Genomic DNA, 23992 nt, shown 5'->3' with positions numbered 1-23992 from the left:
ATGGCAGAGTCATATGCTGGAAGGTGAGCGAGTGGCAACGTTGCCTCCTTTCCACTATGTTATCTGGGAACTGTTTTCCTCTTGGGGAGCCAAGAGGGAAGCTAAGGGCATGTTTGGCAATTTTTTATATTTTTGTTTTTCCATTCTTTTGTTCCCTTGAAATAAAGAAAGAACAGAAATCCGTTTGATTACTTCAATTAATTTTTCTATACCCCGGAATTAAATAGTGGTTGGGGTATAGATTTGGAATAGAAACAAAAAGTATATAAAATTAACTTCTTGATCTCGGGAATAATTTATAGAAATAATTTTTTTATTTTTTTCTTTTCTTCCTCCTTGGTGCCCTACTTCTGCGCTTTATCCGGCCACCATGGGCCGTTGCCCACTACGGTAGTGGCATCGGCAGCTGCAACGGTTGGCGGTGGCCGGTAGTGGCAAGGAAGAATAAGAAAAGAAAATAGAAAAAAATCTTTAAAAATTATTAAGAAATTAAAAAAATTCTATGTTATAAAAAATTTGTGGATTGTACCAAACACATTCCTGTTTTTCTTTTTTCATTCCGAAAATAAAATTTTTATATTATTATCAAATGTGTTCTTTTACTTAGAAGAAAAATACTATTTTTGAAAAGAAATTGTTCCTTGAAATAGAAGCATTATCAAATGGATCTAAGAGTCTATAACCTTAAGCCTGTCAACTCTGCTTGCTCTCAGATTTGCTTTGATGGCCATTCTTGAGGCATCAAGTGATGCTGGCACGAGTCAATTAGATTTATTCTTTTTTTTTTTTTTTTTTGGTCGGTCAATTAGATTTATTCGCCCATATAAGAGACGTACCATAAGAAAGTCGATTGATCTTCTACAACTACAAGTCTTCACGTCATTCTCGAAAGAGACAAAAGCATGATGGATTTCTAACAGTCCAGATGTCTATTCAACTTCTCGAAGTTTTACATAATTTCCTAGGTGTGATTGTCTAAAGGTTCAAAGAAGAGATGTTCATGAAGATTTTAGAAGTGTCATTACCCGCAAAAGGGACTATAATGCACAGCTTTTCTTTTACAGGAATGTTAGTCTCTTTAAGAATCTTTTCTAGTGACTTCCCAGAGTCAAATATAATGAGGATGAACCGTTGATACTTACAGAATTTCTGAGACTGCAGCCCCGTCTTCAATCATTTCTATTCTCTGGTTGATTTGCAGGTTCAATCAGCATGGGAACAGCGGTAGGAGCCTTGATTATTCTTTTGTACTTTACTTCATCTACTATCACAGGGATTTCCAGCGCACTTGATACGTTAACTACGGATCAACCGATGCAACATGGCAAGAGCATGGTTTCAGCTGGGGGGACTTTTGAACTAGGATTCTTCAGCCTCCATTATCCCCCAAAGCATTACCTTGGAATATGGTACAAGAAAATAAATCCCATCAAAGTAGTATGGGTTGCCAACAGAGTCAGTCCACTCACTGATTCATCCGGTACTCTGAAGATCACTAGACAGGGAAGTCTCATCCTTCTTGATGGAAACGGGAGTGAAATCTGGTCTTCCAACTCATCAATACCCTCACGTTATCCAGTTGCTCAGCTTCTGGACTCGGGGAATCTTGTTGTGAGAGACTTAGGCAATACTGGTTCAGGTAATTTCCTATGGCAGAGTTTTGACTATCCAACTGATACTTTTCTGGCGGGGATGAAGTTACGAAGGAACAGAATTACGGGCTTTGATCATTATCTGACATCTTGGAAGAGTGTAGATGATCCTTCTCCAGGTAATTTCTCATTCCAAGTTGACCCGAATGGGTTTCCCCAGATACTTCTGAAGCAGGGCTCCACTGTCAAGTCTAGGTTAGGACCGTGGATTGGTGTCCGAAATGGTGGAGTGCCTAATTTGAACCCGAATCTGAAGTACACATTTGAATTTATTCTGACCGAGCAGGAGATGTACTGCCACTACCAATTCCTCAACAGGTCAGCGATATTCCGTTTGTACTTGAATCCAGATGGTCTTGTGCAGCGCTTCACATGGGTTGACCAAACACAGAATTGGGTTCTATATCTTGTTGGACCATCAGATGTTTGTGACCTTTACGCATATTGTGGAGCCTATGCTAGCTGCAACATCAATATGTCCCTAGTGTGCAAATGCTTGAATTACCAAAAGTCCCACAAAATTGGAGTTCCTTGAACCAGATTGGTTGTGTTAGGATAAACGCTTTGGACTGTAAAAGAGACATATTCAGAAAGTATTCTGGTTTAAAGTTGCCAGACACACGGAGCTCCTGGTCTGACAGAAGCATGGATCTTCAAGAATGTGGAGAAGTTTGCAAAAGGAACTGTTCTTGCTCGGTATACTCTAATTTAGATGCTGAAGGTGGAGGAAATGGTGTTAAATTGCTAAAAGGAGGAGAGATGAGGCTGAAATTTCATCTTTCGTACTGAACAACCAAAAGACAAAATACATAACGTAAAATACACCATAACTACCCATGTTTTCCATAAAGCACTTGCCCCACTAACACCTAAAAACTAGGATAACTAACACACATGACTCCACTAACTCTAATAACTGAAAAACCAAATCAACAACATGTGCAAAAAGAAATAACTATTATATTAACAATCCCTCCCTTAAACTGATGTTTGCTAACATTCAGTTTAAAGGCTCGACTTTTTTCACCGTGCAAACACCTAGTAACCTTATGAGCTTCACAAATGACTCCATCTTGAGAGCCTTGGTGAATATATCAGCAACTTGATCTTCACTCCTGCAGTAGATTAGATCAATTGTTCCATCATTGCTAAGATCTCTCAAGAAATAAAACTTCACATCAATGTACTTGCTTCTTCCATGTAACACCGGATTCTTGGAGAGTTTTATTGCCGAGTTATTGTCACAAAAAATTTTAGTAGGTCCCGGTTGCTTGAATTGTAGCTCCTCAAGAATTCTCCTTAGCCAAATAGCTTGACAAGCACTAGCTATTGTAGCAACAAATTTAGCTTCTGTACTTGACAATGTGACAATTGGTTGCTTTTTGGATGACCACGAAATAGCACATGTTCCAAACATAAAAGCATAACCCGAAGTGCTCCTCCTATCATCTTGATCTCCTGCATAGTCACTATCAGTAAATCCCAACAAATCATATTTCTCACCCTTATTGTAAAATAGCCCAAAGCCTCTAGTTCCTTGCAAGTAACGAATGATTCTCTTGGCAGCTAACAAATGCATTTGTGTAGGATTCTCCATATATCTACTGATTAAACTCACATAATACATTATGTCTGGTCTTGTTGCAGTTAAATACATCAAACTACCCACAATTTGTTTATAAAGTGTGCTGTCAACCTTCCTCCCTTTATGATCTTTGTATAACTTTAAGCCAAACTCAACTGAAGTGTTTACAAGATTACAATTCTTCATCTAAAACCTGTCCAAAATTTCTCCCACATATTTCTTTTGAGAAATAAAAATTCCATCATCCGATTGTACCACTTCTATGCCAAGGAAGTAATGCATCATACCAAGATCAGACATTTCAAACTCATCCATCATAGATTTCTTGAATTCTTCAAACATGCCATCACAACTTCCAGTAAATATAAGATCGTCAACATACAAGCAGACAATAAGCATTTTCCCTTTATCTCCAATCTTGATAAAAAGTGTATGCTTATAAGGACATTTTGAAAAACCAACTTTAAGAAAATAAGTTTCAATGTGACTATACCAAGCCCGAGGGGCTTGTTTTAGCCCATAAAGAGCTTTCTTCAATCTATAAACTTTATGCTCATTTCCAATCTTGACATAACCAGGGGGTTGCTCGACAAATACCTGTTTCTCCAAGTACCCATGCAAGAATGCCAATTTGACATCTAGCTAGAAAATAGGCCAAGAATTATGTGCCGCCAATGTAACCACCAATCTGATCGTGTCATGTCTCGCAACTGGAGAAAAAACCTTTGTATAGTCGATCCCATATTGCTGCTTGTATCCCTTGGCTACCAAACGTGCTTTATATTTGTCAACCTCACCATTTTCTTTTCAGTTTTGTTTTAAAGACCCACTTTACACCAATGGTTTTTTGTCCATCCGGAAGATCGGATAGCTCCCAAGTATCATTTCTTTCGATGGCATTAATTTCATCATCCATCATTTTTCGCCATTTTTCTTCTTTAACAGCACTCTCAAAAGTTGTAGGATCATAGTATGAAAATAAGACAAAGTGAGTAATTGAATCTCCAATTCCAGTTACCTCATAATCTTCCATCCAAGCAGGCTTTCTTCTAACCCGGCGAAGAGATTGGGCTTCTTCTTCATTGATTTCAGCACCTGTTAATGAAATTCCAGCAGTTGTAGAAGTTGTATTTGATGAATTTTGGGGCATATAAGGTGCTGAAATTTGCTCATGTTCAGCATCATTGTCATAAATAACTTGGGTAGGTTGCTGCTTATTCCAATCCCAAATGTTTTCTTCATCAAAAATAACATCCCTGCTAGTCACAATCTTCTTTGTTAGTGGATTGAATAATTTATATGCTTTGGATGCTTCACTTACACTAAGAAAAACACATTTTTCAGCATTGTCATCAAGTTTCTCCCTTTTCACATCCGGGACATGGGCATATGCGATACATCCAAAGATTCTGAAGTGATCTACAGCCGGTCTTCTCCCACTCCAAGCCTCTTCAGGTGTCATATTCTGAATAGCAAAAGTTGGCCTTCTGTTCAAAACATGAATACTCCAATTTACTGCTTCTAGCCAGAAAGTCTTTGGAACTCTTCCTCTTGCCAATAAGCTTCTCACCATGTTGAGAATAGTTCTATTTTTCCTCTCAGATACACCATTCTGTTGTGGTATATATGCAGCAAGAAGCTCTCTTCGAATACCATGCTCTGCACAAAAACTTCAAATTCTTTTGAGCAATATTCACCACCACGATTTGTTCGAAGAGTCTTAATGGTCTTTCTGTTTCATTTTCAACACGAGCTTTGAAGCTTTTAAATGTGGGGAAAGCTTATGATTTTTCCCGTAAAAAATAAACCCAAGTTTTTCTGGAAAAATCATCAATGAAGGTAATTAAGTATCTTTTACCTCCATTAGAAGATGGGTTTATAAGACCGCAAATGTCCGAATGCACCAGCTACAAAACATCCTTTGCTCTCCATGACTTTTCTTTTGAAAATTGAGAACGGTGTTGTTTGCTAACAACACATTCTTCGCAGACTTGGGAAGGAACGGTAATTTGAGGAAGACCCGTCACTATGTTTTTCTGTTGGAGGGTCTTCAATCCACCAAAACTCAAGTGACCATAGCGAAAATGCCATAGCCATGAGAAATCTTTCTTTTCAGCCATCAAACAAGACTGAATATTTTCAATATTTAATGGAAACAATCTATTTGAACTCATAGGAACAACTGCAATAGCACCTCTAACGGAATCATAAATTTCACAGACACCCATCTGAATGGTGATTACATAACCCTTTTCTTGTAATTGGCTAGCACTCAATAGGTTACTTTTTAAGTCAGGAACATACAACACATTAGAGATCGTTTCCACAAAACCATTATTGGTTCTTATCTTAATATCACATTTTCCCATCACTTTCACAGTAGAATGATCCCCAAAACTCACAGTAGAATGAAAATCTTCATTTATATAAGAAAAAGAAGACTTACTTCCACTCATGTGGTTACTGCAGCCTGTATCCACATACCAAATATCTGACTCGCGCTCCTTTTCATCTTGAACAGCCATCAACAACGTTTCTGCTTCCTTTTCTTCAACAAAGTTTGAACTCTCTGCATTTTCTTTATTGTTAGGTAGCCTAGTATAACATTCAGATGTATAATGACAAAATTAATGATATCTAAAACACTCTACCTTGGCTTTATTAGGATCCCGTCCTCTGCCTTTGCCTTGAAATTGGTCATTATTAGCTTTGAAATTCCTGCCAACATCTCTATTTCCTCAATCTCCCATTCCTCTACCTCTACCTCTACCCCTTCCTTTGAAATTGTTGGAATGAGTATTGGTAGAAACCTTCAACGCTTGCTCCTCTACTGTTGAACTTCTGTTCATTTTCTGTTCATGGACCAATAAGGAGCTTTGCAATTCATCAAGAGATAGCATATCTATTTCTTTCGACTCTTCAATTGAGCAAAAAACATAATTAAACTTTGATGTCAAGGAAAGTAAAATCTTCTCCACAATGGTAACGTCGTCCATCTTCTCTCCATGGAATCGCATCTTGTTGCTGATCTCCATTGTTCTAGCACAATAACTAGTGACAGATTCTCCATCCTTCATCGCTAGTGTCTCAAAATCTCTTCTCAAGGCTTGAAGCTGTGCACACTTCACCCTAACAGAGCCTTGATATTTCTTCTTCATAGAATCCCAAATATCCTTGGAAATTTCTTTGCAAAGAATAGTCTCCAAGATGGAACGATCGATAGCCTGAAAAAAATAATTTTTTGCCTTAAGGTCCTTCAACTTTCTAGCTTCCATTCCGCTTTCGGGGATCCGTCAAAGCCATGCCCGTTGGTGGCTCTTGAATTCCAGATTCGACAACTGACCAATACTCCTTTGATTGTACAAAATTCTCCATCAATACTCCAATGGTCATAGTGACCATCAAAACGTGGAATTGCTGGTTGAACAAAATTGTCGGTGGCCATTGGAAATATTGCTGCTGCAATTTTCTCACGAAAGTTTTTTTTTTTTTTTTAACTCTCTCACGTCAAGTCTTTTACAAAAGACAAAATACATAACGTAAAACACACCATAACTACCCATGTTCTCCATAAAGCACTTGCCCCACTAACACCAAAAAACTAGAATAACCAACACACATGACTCCACTAACTCTAATAACTGAAAAACCAAATCAACAACATGTGCAAAAAGAAATAACTATTATATTAACAAATGGATGTTTGCTGTGGTTTGGGGACTTGACTGATATTAGAGAATATGATGAAGGTGGGCAAGACATCTATGTTAGGATGTTTGATCTGGATCCAGGTACTATTTTGCTACTAATGAGAAAATTTCCCCGGTTAGTAAACACAGACAGGAAAGCCTTTGGAACAAAACATGGGCACCGAATAATTCTATTTTAACATTCAATAAATCCTATTTCTTGTTTGGAGCTTGTTGGAATTATCTCAGCTGCTGTTTTCAGCCATATTTCCTCTGTTTTCCTCTGTTTTTTTTTATTTTATAAAAAACAGCCAAGTAAATTAAGTTATGCAGTTAGTGTTTTTGCTTTTCTAGGAAGTTAATAGCACGTTTGTGTGTAGTTATGTGTTGCACGTATGTGAGCAGTTTCTACTTTGTATTTAGTTGTTGTACTAATAATCCGTTTTTTAGATGTTGGAGAAAGCCTGATGCTAAATGCAGAAGATGTCACAAGTTGGGTCACATGGAAGCCATTTGCAAAGAAAAAATTACCAGCAAGTAGGAAAAGCACAGGTAGCAGTGAATGAAACTGAGGAAGAGCACTTGTTTGTAGTTTCTTTTTCTGAATCTTCTGTTGGGAATGATGCATGGCTGGTGGATAGTGGCTGTACCAATCATATGACTAGCAATTCGAAGCTGTTTAGGAGTCTAGACAGGTCAATCAAGTCCTGAGACAGAATTTTCAATGGACAGTATATCGAAGTGCAAGGGAAGGGTACAGTGGCTATTGAAGGAAATCAGGAGGTGAAGCTGATCAATGATGTTCTTTTTGTGCTAAACATTGACCAGAATCTGTTAAGTGTTAGTCAATTAGTTGAGAAGGGCTATAAAGTGAAGTTCGAAGGGAATGAATGTCTTATTAATAATGCAGATAGCAAAGAAGTGTTAAGAATCCCAATGAAGGACAAGAGTTTCATGTTCAAGTCACAAGAGATGCAACAAATGGCTTTAAAGTGAAAAGAAGAAAATGCAGAGCTATGACATAAAAGACTTGGGCATGTTCACAGGAAGAACATGTCGTTTATGCAGAGAAATAACTTAGCAGATGACTTGCCAAGTTTGGAGGAGGAATTTCCACAGTGCAAAACTTGTCTTCTTGGCAAGCAAGCCAGATTTCCTTTCAAAGGAGGAGGCTGGAGAGCATGTGAGAAACTGCAATTAGTTTACACAGATCTATGTGGACCTATGTCTGAGTCTTCTCTCAATGGTAGCAGGTATTTCATTACCTTCATTGATGATATGACTAGGATGAGTTGGATTTATTATCTACGAGCCAAGTCTGAAGTTGCTGATGTGTTTGTGAAGTTTAAAGCCTTAGTTGAGAATCAGAATGGGAAGAAAATTAAAATGTTCAGGTCTGATAATGGTTTTGAGTATATTGCTCACAAGTTTAAGTTGAATTGTGAGCAAGCATGAATTGTGCAGCAGTTCACTGCTCCCTATTCACCTCAACAGAATGGGGTCAGTGAGAGGAAAAACACAAGCATTATGGAGATGGCTAGATGTATAATGCAAGAGAAGAAGTTACCTAAGAAGTTTTGGACTGAAGCAGCTAATACTGTAGTGTTCCTGTTGAACAGATTGCCCACAAAGGCCTTAGAAAGGTCAACACCTTTTGAAATCTGGTATGATGTTAAACCTTCTGTGAAAAATTTGAAGGTTTTTGGGTGTTTATGTTACACTTATGTTCCCGAGGTCAAGAGAGACAAGCTGGATAAGAAAGCAGAGCTTGGAATCTTCATCGGGTACAGTCTCTAATCAAAGGCTTATAGAATTTTTCATCCTATGATAGAAAATGTGAATGTAAGTAGAGATGTTGTTTTTCTAGAGGAAGATGAGTGGAATTGGATGGAAGGAAAGAGTGCAGAACAGCAGTAGTTCGAAAAACAACCTGCAACAGATGTGGAGGTTGATGAAGTTATAGATGGATTGGAAGACAGTATGGATGATTTACCAGTGAGAGGCACAAGGTCATTTGCTGAAATCTATGAAAGAAGCAATGTGGCAATGCTCGGACCATCTAACTTTGTGGAAGCTAAGGAGGATCAGAGGTGAATTGCAGCAATGCGGGAGGAGATTGCAATGATCCGAAAAACCACACATGGGAGCTTGTTGACGAGATCATCGATAAGAATGTGATTGGGGTTAAGTGGGTGTTTAGAACAAAACTTAATCCTGATGGTTCTGTCAATAAACACAAAGCTAGACCAGTGGTGAAAGGCTATGCACAAATATGGGGAGTAGACTATTTTGAAACATTTGCTCCTGTTGCACGACTTGATACAATAAAGCTACTGTTAGCTATTGCAGCAGAGAAGGGGTGGCCTATATTTCAGTTAGATGTCAAGTCCGCATTCCCTGAATGGAGAGCTTGAGGAGGAGATTTTGTTGAACAACCCGAAGGCTTCAAGTATCAAAGGCCAAGAAAAGAGTGTATATAGGTTGAGGAAAGCTCTATATGGACTGAAGTAGGCTCCAAGAGCTTGGTATGGGAAGATAGATCGATATTTGCAGGATTTTGGCTTTGTAAAAAGTTTAAGTGAGTTCACTCTTTATGTCAAGAAGGTGAATCACAATGTTGTAATTCTGTCACTTTATGTAGATGATCTATTAGTGACAAGGAATGATATGGAATTAATAGAGAAGGTGAAGCAAGATCTATTTGCAGGTTTTGAGATGTCAGACTTGGGAAAGATGGCATATTTTTTGGGTTTGGAAGTCAAATAGGCTTCATATGAGATTTCATTTGTCAGAAAAAATACATGAAGGAAATTTTAAAGAAGTTTCAGATGGAAGATTGTCGAAGTGTAAGCACTCATATGGCTGCTAAAGAGAAGCCGCAGAAGAATGATGGAACAGATGTAGTAAATGCTTCTATGTATAGAAGTCTGATTGGATGTCTCATATATCTTATAGCAACTAGACTAGATATTTTATTTGTTGTGAGTGTTTTATCCAGGTTTATGAGTAGTCCTAGTCAGTTATATTTGGTTGCAGCAAAAAAGGGTCTTGAGATATCTCAAAGGAACATTGTTCTTTGGTGTGAAGTTTAAGAAATGTCAGAAGTTTAATTTGCAAGGGTTTTCTGATAGTAACAAGACTAGTTTAGTAGATGACATGAAGAGTACATCTGGATATTGTTTCAGTTTTGGTTATGCTTGTTTCTCCTGGTGTTCTAAAAAGCAAGAGATTGTAGCTCAGTCTACTGTAGAGGTTGAGTTTATAGCAACTACTACAGTTGCAAATCAAGCTTTGTGGCTGAAGAAGATAATGAAGGATCTGTGGTTGAATTCTAGTGATTGCATTGAAGTTAATGTGGATAATCAGGCTGCTTCGGTAATATCACAGAATCCAGTTTTCCATGGCAAAACCAAGCATTTCAAAGTTAAATTTTTCTTTCTGCGTGAGGTGCAACAAAGTGGCAAAGTTAAGTTGGTCTATTGCAAATCTGAAGATCAGCTTGCAGATATGTTCACAAAATCACTTCAGCTGGAAGATTTTAGCCGTTAAGAGAGAAAATAGAAATCTATAGCGAAGAATCGATCCAAGGAGGAGTTTGTTGGAATTATCTCGAGTTGCCGTTTTCAGTCATATTTCCTCTGTTTTCCTCTGTTTTTTTTTTTTATAAAAAACAGCCAAGTAAATTAAGTTATGCAGTTAGTGTTTTTGCTATTTTCTAGGAAGTTAATAGCACGTTTGTGTGCAGTTATGTGTTGCATGTCTGTGAGCAGTTTTTACTTTGTATTTAGTTGTTGTACTCGATAGTTTTTTACTTTGCACAAGACGTATGAAGTCTTATGCTCTGTTTTTTTTTTTTTTTTTTTTTTTTTTTTTATCTTTTCTCTCTCTCAAACAACAGAAATTTTTCTGTTTTGATTGTTGCTTTCTGAGCTTTAACAGAGCTCAGCAGAGCCCAATTCCTTCACTCAAGAGACAGCAAAGAGGTTAAATCCCAGTATGTAAACATATTTAATTGAATCCACCTTTACTTGAAAGCTCAAACCAATAAATCGTGGGCTAATTAGGATTATTAACTTCCCTCATTACACCTTATCCTTGATGAGGGACTTCTTTCGTGTAACATCCTCACCGTATGCTTTAACAGTTCCGAGTCTCAATGTTTTTTTGTGCTCCAACGGCTCTTTTTGGTCCAGGTCACTCGAGCAAGAAGAAGGGGAAGCTGATCTTAGGCTTGATATCTGGAACATTGCTGCTATTTCTAAGTCTCAGTCTGATGGTGTATGTTCAGAAAAAGAAGGCCGCGATGAAGCACCTGCAAATTAGACATTTTAAGTCAGTTTTCTCTGGTAAATTTTTTAATGATGATTAACTTTTCTCTGGTAATGTGTAAACTGTTGCTCGATGCTTTCTGCTAGCTTTCGAATGGCTATGATGCAGGACAATGATACCTACGAAATCTTTCACTAGAATATTACTGATTTCAAACTTTCTCTATATGCATTTATTTCGGCGCGTAGAATTTAGAGACAAAGGTTCACCATGGCTGAAGAATTTAAAACCGTATGTACCTCAGCTTGCTGCAAATTTTATGCAATGTCCCAAACCCCCTACTTTGATTTTTCTTGGGAAAATAAAGCTATATAAAAACAACCTCTACCCTTTTTTCGTGCATAAACATCCATTCAAAAGGTTCTGAATCTGACCCTGACCTCGACTCCACCCCTCGACCCACCCTTGTCACTGGGCCAAATGCCTAGTTGCCTGAAAGAGAAATGCCTGGAATGATCGAATCGGTTCGACCAAAAATAATTATGCAGGCCCTATGTTGTGCAATGGCTGAAGAATCTGAAATTATGCAACTTGCTGAAGATTTCATTTATCTATTGTTCTATCAAATTTGAAAATAAAACAATCTAAATGATCGCGGTCTCTAACCAGAAGGGTGTCAATTTTCTTGAAATGGTTAAATGGCTTTTCGAAGACTTGGAATAAATTCTTTGGAACACAAGGGGGAAGTAACGCATAGATAGCTTTTTTTGTTGGTCTGTGCAAATCCACTGAATTGTTGATTAGTTTGTTCTTTTTCTTGTGTGAGGTTACTGAGGAAAACGTTCTATTTTCCTTGATGTAGGTGGGATATGTACATCACTGGGAGGATCTGAAAATGTGGAATGCTCGGGAGAAGATCCAGAGCTACGGTTATTTGAATTTGCCACAATAGCTAATGCTACAAACAACTTAACAACAGACAACAAGCTTGGAGAAGGCGGTTTTGGACCTGTCTACAGGGTAAAATAAGTAGTGCAAGCCATCTGTATAAAATACATTATGCATCAATGGATTGATTATGCACCTATCTACCCTCTTATGGTAAATAGCATGGACGCACTGTCTCAACATATCGCACAAAATCAGCTGCACTTGCACCTCAAACACCCAGCGATATTTCAGTTCTCATCAATCCCAGAAAAGAATTCATTTTGAATAGCCTTGGCTCTCTTGGCTAATGTTGGATTGATTTGCTACCTTACATCCTGGGACATAGCATAATATAACTACATTGGGAGGATAATTCGCCTAATATAACTACATTAGAAGAATATGATGAAAAAGAAAGTTTTTGATTCTGTCAATTTACTACAAACATAATCAATTTTTGTGAACTTTTAGGTTTAACTGTGTGCAAAATTTCTGCAAGAAATGAGAATGTGAAAAAAGAGGAGAGATAAATTGAACATTAAAGACCAAAAAATACCTGTGAACAAAATAAGTAGTCCTACAATTTATGACTATTTTCAGGGTATGTTGAAGAGCCATCAAGAAATTGCAGTGAAGAGACTTTCGAGGAGTTCAGGCCAAGGACTAGACGAGTTCAAAAGTGACGCCTCACACCTTGCCAGGCTTCAGCACAGAAACCTCGTGAAGCTTCTAGGATGCTGCATTCAGAAAGAAATGTTGCTGATATATGAATACATGCCCAACAAAAGCTTGGATACGTTCATTTTTGGTTCGCTTTCTGTCATTATATATGATGCTCAACATCTCTTAAGCATGCTATACTGAAGTTCGATCTTCTAAGACCTTGCAAACAGTCATCAGAGATGATTGTACTGGTGTCTCCATTCTTATGACATGAGATCTCACAAAAACTAAACTTGGAATCGTTGCTCATTTACCAATAGGATAAAGATTGATGAACTCTATAAGAGTAACATTCATTAGCGTGAATCAGTTCATCTGTCTTCTTCAAATTGCAGTAATGAACTGTGCAGGCCTTACTTGAAGTACATGAAATGAACTTCTGTAGATCAGGAGCGGAGGAAGCTGCTTGATTGGAGTAAGCGATTTCACATCATCAGTGGAATAGCTCGGGGTCTTCTTTACCTTCACCAAGATTCCAGACTGAGAATAATTCACCGAGATATAAAAGCTAGCAATGTCTTGCTAGATTGTGAGTTGAATCCTAAGATATCTGATTTCGGGCTTGCTAAAAGTTTTGGAGGAAATGAGACACAAGCATGTACAAAGCGAGTGGCTGGAACATAGTAAGCACTTAAATCACTGCAACGTCTGTGATCAAATGGATATCAAGCTCATTGTACTTGGTGGATTTATTTGTGCAGTGGTTACATGTCCCCTGAGTATGCAATTAATGGAGTTTTCTCAGCAAAGTCGGATGTGTTCAGCTACGGTGTTTTGATGCTGGAGATAATTAGTGGGACAAGAAACAGAGGGTTCTCTCACTCAGATCACCCTCAGAATCTTCTTGGACATGTAAGTTTGAAATTCTGTTTTTTTTTTTTTTTTGGTTCACTAAATATCAAGAACTACCCTTTAATAGATTAGTTTTAATGGGGTCCGGCGTGGAAACTATTTCAAGAAGGAAGATCGATTGAATTTGTTGATCCGGTGGTCGGTAACTCATGTAACGTATCAGAAATCATAAGGACCATGCACATTGGCCTTTTATGTGTCCAGAAATGCCCCGAGGACAGGCCAACCGTGTACATGGTGATTCTGATGCTGGGAAGCGATATGGCACTGTCCGCCCCAAAAGAGCCTGGATTTTTCAGCGAAACAAAAGGGCCTCACGCAAATGCTCGTGTAAGCCAGCCCGAACCATACTCTCCTAATGAAGTTACCTTGACAGCATTATCCGCTCGGTAGAAGATGCTTTCACCATGATCTCTGACCTCTCTGATCTGAAGAAGTATATGTTCTATGGCGACATGTACACGTCGTGAAGATGGCAGAGCCAAGTGCTGGAATGTGAGAGAAAGACATCACCAATGATTTACACAGCAACCCAGAACGATTCGTCCCCTTAAATTGTTGCACATTGTTGAACACTTCCGGCTACAAACATTGAAATTTCTTATTGTCTTAGCATTCTGCATTAATACTTTGTCTTATTTTAATGGAAAAGAAAAGGTTATACAAAGTTGAATACCGAAAGGGAAGTTTAAATAACCAGAGAGATGTCATTTCCTCATAGCCGGAGACAACAGCGGAGTCAAGGTCTTTTAGGGAAATAAATTTAATTCCTAGGGTGGTTCCTTACCCTGTGAAACTTAGGAGGAGAGCTTCAACGTGGGATTTTAGGCCGTATTCTTTTGGTATTAGTCCTTGGCCAAGATGTAACTATTTTGGATATAGTTGGTTGTTTGGAGATAGCTGTTTACTTTTGTGTAGATTACATATTCTGAGACCTTGAAACCAGAGTTTGAGTAATATCTTGACCAAGTCAAGAGTGATGGGCCCGAAAAAAAAAAAAATTCAGTGTTGAAAAGTCTGAGAATAGTAAAAAGGGTAAAAAGGACTCGGCCCTTTTCTTTTAAGCCGAGAGCTCGCGCGATGAGAACAGGGGAGAGAAAAGAGAGTTGAAAAGTCAAAGAAAGAAAAACAAAAAAAATAAAATAAAAGGAGGTTGACATGTCAACAAAGGGGGAAGAAAAAGGGGATGCTCGGCAGAAAAGAAACAGAGCGCCTGAGAGCTCGTGCGCGCAAAAAGAAATAAGGGAAAGAAGGAAAAGGAAGGAGGGAAAAAGAAAAGAGGGGTTTTGCACGTGCCCGTCGTGGATGCGTTGCCAATTGAAGTATTAATCCTTGTTGTTCATCCCATTGAAGTATTTTTCGGATTTAGGACTCAAATTCAGAATTTTGAAAAAATCGAGCTGCAAAATCCAATTTTTGAGTTATGAGCTTTGGGATTTAATGAAAATGAGGGTTTATGGAGTTGTAGAGCCATGGGTTATGACGGATATCATTTTGGCGCAATAGTTTTGGTGGAGTGAAATTTTAGGATTTTGCAAGCAAGTTTCGCGTTGAGTTTAGGTTTGAATATTCGCTTTGGGTGAGCAATTTGTTGATGCATAAGAGTTATTTTGTTAGCTTTTAAGATTAGTTTAGTCAAGCTGTAGTGAAATAACGTTTTACTTGATTTTGATGCTATTTCTCACTTATGATAGGACAACAAGTTCATTAATTCGAGTGAGCTCTGTTATTTGGTTTGGGGTATATCCAAGTGAGTGGTGTTGTCTCTCTTTTTAATTTGTAAACTCATATTTCAAAAATAAAAAGTATAAGGTATATTATATGCATATTGTGAAGTGGCTAAAAGACAAAAAATACCATCATAGCATATTTGATGCATAATTTCATATCAAGACATTTATTACGCTTTATTCATTTGAGAATGGTTTGAGGAATGTGTTATGGAAGGTGTTGTAAAAGTTGCAAACCAATTTATGGAAGAGGTCCTTTAAGATATGAATTCTGAAATGAGGTGAAAAATGAATTGTGAATGTCTGAGAGAGGGGATATATTTTGGGTTTGCGGAACCCTTTTGTGAAAGAGTTGCGTTGACTTGAGTATGGTTTATAAAATATAATTTGATTCATTATGTGAACCCAATTTATGATATGGATTCTAAATTGGTTTTGTGGAGATAATTAATTGGTGAAAAGTTATATTTTGGTTTGTGAAGCCAATTGTGATATGGATCGATAAAGAACTAAATATTACACGATAACGTAATTTCGTAGGAGCCACCTTTAGAGTATTGTGCCATGGATATGTATTGATCAAGAACTAAGTGTTACACGATAATGCAAACCACCTCTAGAGTCTTGTGGTCAAGGGTTAAGTACTATACAATAACATAATTACGTGTGAACCACTTCTAGAAACTTGTACTATTAACATAATTTCGTGAGAGCCATTTCAAGAACTAACTGCTACACGATGATGTGGTTTTGTGGGAGTCACCTCTAGAGTCTTAAGATCTAATGTGCTATGAGATTGATCAATAAAATAGACGATTGGTGTGTAATACGAGTTTAATTAATGAAATGAACTATTGATGTGTAATATGATAAGTTCAACTACTGAATCGAGCCAATGATACTTGTTTTGATATTATGGACAAGTGAGAAATCATGCTTTGTAATTTGTTATATGTTGGATTGACATAAATGAGTAATATTTTTTAGTTCTAAATGTGTAAAGTGGAGGTTTGATCTACTTTTAAGATATGTACTTGTGATTGCTCATGCTTCTCTATCCCAATTTTTTCAAGTCCTTCACTTAATGGTCGTTAGAGCGAGAGCATTATCGTGGGAGCTTTTGGGAGTTGGATTATGGTGGTTCGAGGTCACGTTTGTCGGGTGGAAGGATGGTCATGTCATCCTCATCCATGTTGGATTCAGGGTGTAAGAGTTTGAGGCTCCGTCCCCCTCTTGATGGACAGCCGGGTCTGCCTTTTCCCCTTTGTGTAGGGTGTTGCATCCAGGCATAACCTTGACAATCACCCTGCCCTCATTAACCGGCATTTAAAATTACTTGGCATGGAAAAAACACCGGAATTACTTCAAGGGAAGTGGTCCTCCTGGTTTAACGAGGGCATGAATCTTCAAGAATGCGAAGTAGTTTGCATGAAAAATTGTTCCTGTATGGCTTATTCGAACTTAAACATCCGAGATGGAGGAAGTGGCTGCTTGCTGTGGTATGTATGCACAAAAGCCCTATTTCCCTCCTTTTTTCCCCTTTCTTTCTCCTTTTCTTTCATGCGGGTGCTCTCCGGTCCTTTACGACTAACCTGAGCACTTTTACTTCTTCGTTGATAACTCAAATTTCCTCTATTTTCTTCCCAGCCTTTTAAACCGGTCAATATTACATCTAGCCGGTATGAAGAAGGGAAGAATAGCACATCAGGGTTCGACACTATTTATCATCGTGGAAAAGCATTGACGATTCCGCTCCTGATGATTCCACATTCCAACTTGACCCAAATGGAGTCCTACAGCTCTTGTCAAGGCAGGCCTCTGTTATCACGTTCAGGTCAGGACTAGATAGTGGATCACCTAATTTTAATCCAAACCCATCTTGTACGGCTTTGTGCACAATAAGAAGGAGACGTGCTGGGCTCCTTAACAGTTCGATCGTTTTCAATTTGGTATTAAATTCAAATGGCATTCTAGGACGCAAAACTTGGATTGACTGAGCAAAGGGTTGGAAGGATCATCTCACTTTTCCAATAGAAACCCGTGTCACCTATGCATTTTGTGGTGCCTATGGTACCGATGCAGTTGATGCGTGCCGTGTGTAGCTGCTTGAAAGGCTTCACACCGAAGTTTTCTCAAGAATGGGAAATTGTGGATTGGTCAAATTGGTGTGTGAGAAGTCCCTTGAATTGTAATCATATTTGTGATGTATTCTGGGGGTGAGATTGCCAGATACACGCGCTTCCTGGTTTAACAAGACAATAGATCTTAAAAAATGCAAAGTAATTTGCAAGAAAAACTGTTCTTGTATGACTTTTCAAACTTGGATATCAAAAGGGCAGGAAGTAGTCACTTGCTGTGGTTTGGAGAGCTTATGGACGTAAGAGAGTACAATCAAAACAGGCAATACTTATACATCAGGATGGCTGCCTCAAAATCAGGTAGTAAAAGGTTTTAGGCCCTTGCAATAACTAATTATAGTTGTTGATTTGTATGCTCTTCCTTCTCTTAGATCTACTACAAATGTTAAAGAAGCATAAGCTGGCCATGGTCTTGGCACTATCGATCGTGACTGGTCAACATTGTTTTTCTTTTTCTGAATTTGACGACATGTATACCTATGAAGATGGCAGAATCATATGCTGGAAGGGGAGCCAGTGGTAAAATTGCCTCTTTTTTTCACTATGTCATCTGGGAACTCTTCGTCTCTTGTGGGAGCCAAGAGGGAAGCTGAGTTAGAGTCCACAACCTTAAGCCTGTCAACTCTGCTTGCTCTCAAATTTGCTTCGATGGCCATTCTTGAGTCATCAAGTGATGACTGGCATAAGTCAGATTTATTTACCCACATTAAGACACATAGCATAGGAAAGTCGATTGGTCTTCTATAGGTACAAGTCTTCACGTCATTTTTGAAAGATACAAAACCATGATGGATTTCTAACAGTCCAGAGAGTCTATTCAACTTTTCAAGTTAGTTTACTACATAAATTTCCTGGGTGTTGATTGTTCAAAGGTTCAATGAAGAAAATGTTCATGAAGACTTGGAAGAGTGTCATTACCCGCAGAAGGGGCTGTAATGCACAGCTTTTCTGTCACTGGAATGTTAGTCTCTTTAAGAATCTTTTCTAGTGACTTCCCAAAGTCAAATATAATGAAGATGACCCCTTGATACTTATAGAATTTCTGAGACGGCAGCCTGGTCTTCAAACATTTCTATTCTCTGGTTAATTTGCAGGTTCAATCAGCATGGGAACAGTGGTAGGAGCCTTGATTATTCTTTTGTACTTTACTTCATCCTCTATCACAGGGATTTCTGGTGAACTTGACATTTTAACTATGGATCAATCAATGCAACATGGCAAGAGCATAGTTTCAGCTTGGGGGACCTTCGAACTAGGATTCTTGAGCCTCCATCATCCTGCAAAGCATTACCTCCGAATATGGTACAAGAAAATAAATCCCATCAAAGTAGCATGGGTTGCCAACAGAGTCAGTCCACTCACTGATTCATCTGGTACTCTGAAGATCACTAGACAGGAAGTCTCATCCTTCTTGGGAGTGAAATCTGGTCTTCCAACTCATCAATGCCCTCACGTTATCCAGTTGCTCAACTTCTGGACTCGGGGAATCTTGTAGTGAGAGATTTAGGCAATACTGGTTCTGATCATTTCCTAAGGCAGAGTTTTGACTACCCAACAGATAATTTTCTGGCGGGGATGAAGTTAGAGAGGAACAGAATTACAGGCTTTGATTGTTTTCTGACGTCTTGGAAGAGTGTAGATTATCCTTCGCCAGGTAATTTCTCATACCAACTTGACCCAAATGGGTTTCCCCAGATACTTCTTAAGCAGAGCTCTGCTGTCAAGTCTAGGTTAGGACCATGGATTGGTGTCTGACATTGTGAAATGCTTAATATGAACCCAAATCTGAACTACAAGTATGAACTTGTTCTGACTGAGCACTACGAACTCCTCAATAGGTCAGCGATATCCCGTTTGAACTTGAATCCAGATGGTGTTGTGCAGAGCTTCACATGGGTTGACCAAACACAGAATTGGGTTCTATATCTTGTTGGACCATCAGATGATTGCGACCTTTACAAATATTGTGAAGCCTATGCTAGCTGCAACATCAATATGTCCCCGGTGTGCAAATGCTTGAATCGATTTTTGCCAAAAGTCCCACAAAATTGGAATTCATTGAACCAGATTGGTTATGTTGGGATAAACACTCTGTAAAAGAGACATATTCAGAAAGTATTCTGATTGAAAGTTGCCAGACACACGGAGCTCCTGGTTTGACAGGAGTATGGATCTTCAAGAATTTGGAGAAGCTTGCAAAAGGAACTGTTCTTGTACAGCATACTCTAATTTAGATTCTGAAGGTGGAGGAAATGGATGTTTGCTGTGGTTTGGGGACTTGACTGATATTAGAGAATGCAATGAAGGTGGGCAAGACCTCTATGTTTGGATGTTTGATGTGGATCCAGGTATTATTTTGCTACCAACGAGAAAATTTCCCCGTCAATAAACACAGACAGAAATGCCTCAGGAACAAAATATGGATACCGAACAATTCTATTTTAATATTCAATAAATCCTATTTCTTGTTTGAAGCTCAGTAGAGCCCAATTCCTTCTCTCAACAGGCAATAAAGAGCCCAAATCCGAGTCTGTCAATCTACTTTACTTAAAAGCTCGGACTAATAATTCATGGGCTAATTAGGATTAATAACTGCCTGCATTACACCTTATCCTTGATGAGAGATGGCGTTACACACTTTCGTGTAACGCCCTCACTGTACGCTTTAACAGTTGTGAGTCTCAATGTTTTTTGTGCTCCGACGGTTCTCTTTAGTCCAGGTCACTCAAGCAAGAAGGAGAAGCTGATCTTAGGCTTGATATCTGTAGCATTGCTGCAATTCCTAAGTCTCAGTCTGATGGTGTATGTTCAGAAAAAGAAGGCCGTGATGAAGCACCTGCAAGTTAGACTTTTTAACTCAGTTTTCTCTGGTAAATTTTTTAATGATGATTCACTTTTCTCTGGTAATGTGCAAACTGTTGCTCGATGCTTTCTGCTAGCTTTCGAATGGCTATGATGCAGGACAATGATATCTACGAAGTCTTTCGCTAGAATATTACTGATTTCAAACTCTCTATATGCATTTATTTCGGCTCGTAGAATTTAGAGACAAAGGTTCACCATGGCTAGAATTTAAAATTGTATGTGCCTCAGCTTGCTGCAAATTTTTGCAATGTCCCAAACCCCATACTTTGATTTCTTTTTTTTCAGTAAATAAAGCTATATAAAAAATAAAAATCTCTACCTTTTTTTCCTGCATAAACTTCCATTCAAAAGGTTCTGAATCTGACCCTGACCTCGACTCTACCCCTCAACCCACCCTTGTCACTGGCCAAATGCCTAGTTGCTTGAAAGAGAAATGCCCGAAATGATGGAATCGGTTCAACCAAAAATAATTGTGCAGGCCCTATGTTGTGCAATGGCTGAAGAATCTGAAAATATGCAACTTGCTGAAGATTTCATTTCATGTCAGATATCTATCGTTCTGTCTGATTTGGAAATAAAACAGTCTTAATGATCGCAGTCTCTAACCAGAAGGGTGTCAATTCTCTCGAAATGGTTAAATGGCTTTTCGAAAACTTGGAATAAATTCTTCGAACACAAGGGGAAGTAACGCATAGATAGCTTCCTTCTGTGGGTCCCTGCAAATCCACTGAATTGTTGATTAGTTTGTTCTTTTTCTTGTGTGACCTTACTGAGGAAAACATTCTATTTCCCTCAATGTAGGTGGGACAACTTTACAACAGATAACAAGCTTGAAGAATGGTGGTTTTTGACCTGTCTACAGGGTAATAAGTAGTGCAAGCCATCTGTATAAAATACATTATGCCATCCAAAAATGGAATATGCACCTATCTACCCTCTTCTGTTAAATAGCATGGACGCACTGTCTCAACATATTGCACAAAAGCAGTTGCACTTGCACCTCAAACACTCAGCAATATATCAGTTCTGATCAATCCCAGAAAAGAATTCATTTTGAATAGCCTTGGCTCTCTTGGCAAATGTTGGATGGATTTGCTACCTTGCAACCTGGGACATAGCATAATGTAACTACATTGGGAGGATAATTCACCTAATTTAACTACATTGGAAGAATATGATGAAAAAGAAAGTTTCTGATTCTGTCAATTTAATACAAACATAATCACTTTCTGTGAAATTTTAGGTTTAACTGTGCAGAAATTTCTACAAGATTTGAGAATGTGAAAGAAGAGGAGAGATAAATTGAATATTAAAGACCAAAAAATACCTGTGAACAAAATAAGTAGTCCTACAATTTATGACTATTTTCAGGGTATGTTGAAGAACAGTCAAGAAATTACAATGAAGAAACTTTTAAGGAGTTTAGGCCATGGACTAGATGAGTTCAGAAGTGAAGCCTTACACCTTGCCAGGCTTCAGCACAGAAACCTTGTGAAGCTTCTAGGATGCTGCGTTCAGAAAGAAATGTTGCTGAAACACGAATAAATGCCCAACAAAAGCTTGGATACATTTATTTTTGTTTTGCTTTCTGTCATGATTCATGATGCTCAACATCTCTTGAGCATGCTGTAATGAAGTTCTATGTTCTAAGACCTTGCATAAAGATTGATGAACTCTATAAGATTAACATTTCGTAGCATGAATCAGTTCATCTGTCTTCTTCAAATTGCAGTAATGAATTGTGCAGGCCTTACTTGAAGTACATGAATTGAATTTCTGCAGATCAGGAGAGAGGAAGCTGCTTGATTGGAGTGAGTGATTTCACATCACCAGTGGAATAGCTGGGGGTCTTCTTTACCTTCACCGAGATTCCAGGCAGAGAGTAATTCACCAAGATCTAAAAGCTAGCAATGTCTTGCTAGATTGTGAGTTGAATCCTAAGATATCTGATTTCCGGCTTGCTAAAAGTTTTGGAGGAAATGAGTCACATGCATGCACAAAGCGAGTGGCTGGAACATAGTAAGCACTTAAATCACTGCAACGTCTGTGATCAAATAGATATCAAGTTCATTGTACCTGGTGGATTTATTTGTGCAGTGGTTATATGTCCCTTGAGTATGCAATTAATGGAGTTTTCTCAGCAAAGTCGGATGTGTTCAGCTACGGCATTTTGATGCTGGAGATAATTAGTGGGACACGAAATAGAGGGTTCTCTCACCCAGATCACCCTCAGAATCTTCTTGGACATGTAAGTTCGAAATTCTGTCTTCTGTTTTCTTTTTTTGGTTCACTGAATATCAAGAACTACCCTTTAATGGATTGGTTTTGATGCGGTCAGGCGTGGAAACTATTTCAAGAAGGAAGATCGATTGAATTTATTGATCCGGTAGTCGGTAACTCATATAACATATCAGAATTCATGAGGACCATACACATTGGCTTTTTATGTGTCCAGAAATGCCCCGAGGACAGGCCAACCATGTACATGGTGATTCTGATGCTGGGAAGCGATATGGCACTGTATGCCCCAAAAGAGCCCGGATTTTTCGGCAAAACAAAAGGGCCTCACGCCAATGCTTGTGTAAGCCAAGCCTGAACATGCTCTCCTATTGAGGTTACCTTGACAGCATTTTCTGTTCGGTAGAAGATGCTTTCGCGATGATCTCTGACCTCTCTGATCTGAAGAAGTATATGTTCTATGGCAACTTGTATACGTTGTGAGGATGGCAGAGCCAAGTGCTGGAATGTGAAAGAGTGGCATCACCAATAGTGTACACCCGCAAACTGGAACGATTCGTCCCCTCAAATTGTCGCACATTGTAGAACACTTCCAACTACAAACATTGAAATGTCTTATTGTCTTAGCATTCTGCATTAATACTTCGTCTTATTTTAATGGAAAAGAAAAGTTTATATGAAGCTGAACACCGAAAGGGAAGTTTAAATAACCAGAGATGTCATTTCCTCAGGGTCGAAGACTACAGAGTCAAGGTCTTATAAGGAAATAAACTTAATTCCTGGGGCCGTATTCTTTCGGTATAGTCATTGGCCAAGATGTACCTAATTTGGGTATAGTTGGTTGTTCGGGAATAATTGTTTGGAGACATACTTGTGTAGATTACATATTCTGAGGCCTTGAAACCAGAGTTTGAGGCTTCGTCCTCCCTTTGATGGACAGCCGGGTCTCTCTCTTTTCCCTTGTGTAGGGTATTGCATCCGGGCCTTGCCCTGACGATCGCTCTACCCTTATTAACCGGCATTTAAAATTACTTAGCAAGGAAAAAAAAACACGGGAAAAAGAAAAAACAAAGGAAACCACATTAGTCCACATTGCTTCTATTCTCCAATTTATATCTCCCCCACTTTGCTGTAACAATGGGCCCCGCTCAGCCCATTTCTCTAAAAGCCCAAGCCCAACATTTCATTTCCTCTTCTTGTGGAGGAATTCGGCGGAGAAAAAGAGGTGCGTTTGTGGAGATGGAAAAGGAAAGAGGAAAAGAGAGAATTTTCATGATCCACATAGCCTGGCAAGCCGAATCAACTTCAAATTGCAAAGCTG

The 23992-nt window shown here is 38.6% G+C and overlaps 1 pseudogene; it reads left to right on the top strand.

Moving 5' to 3' along the window:
* Positions 1 to 23157, top strand: LOC104452090 (annotated as a pseudogene).
* Positions 23158 to 23992: the final 835 nt, after the last annotated feature.

The sequence above is a fragment of the Eucalyptus grandis genome, chromosome 6 (genome assembly GCF_016545825.1).
Source record: "Eucalyptus grandis isolate ANBG69807.140 chromosome 6, ASM1654582v1, whole genome shotgun sequence".
In the NCBI taxonomy this organism is placed as follows: Eukaryota; Viridiplantae; Streptophyta; class Magnoliopsida; order Myrtales; family Myrtaceae; genus Eucalyptus; species Eucalyptus grandis.
This window is presented reverse-complemented; position numbering and strand designations above follow the sequence as displayed.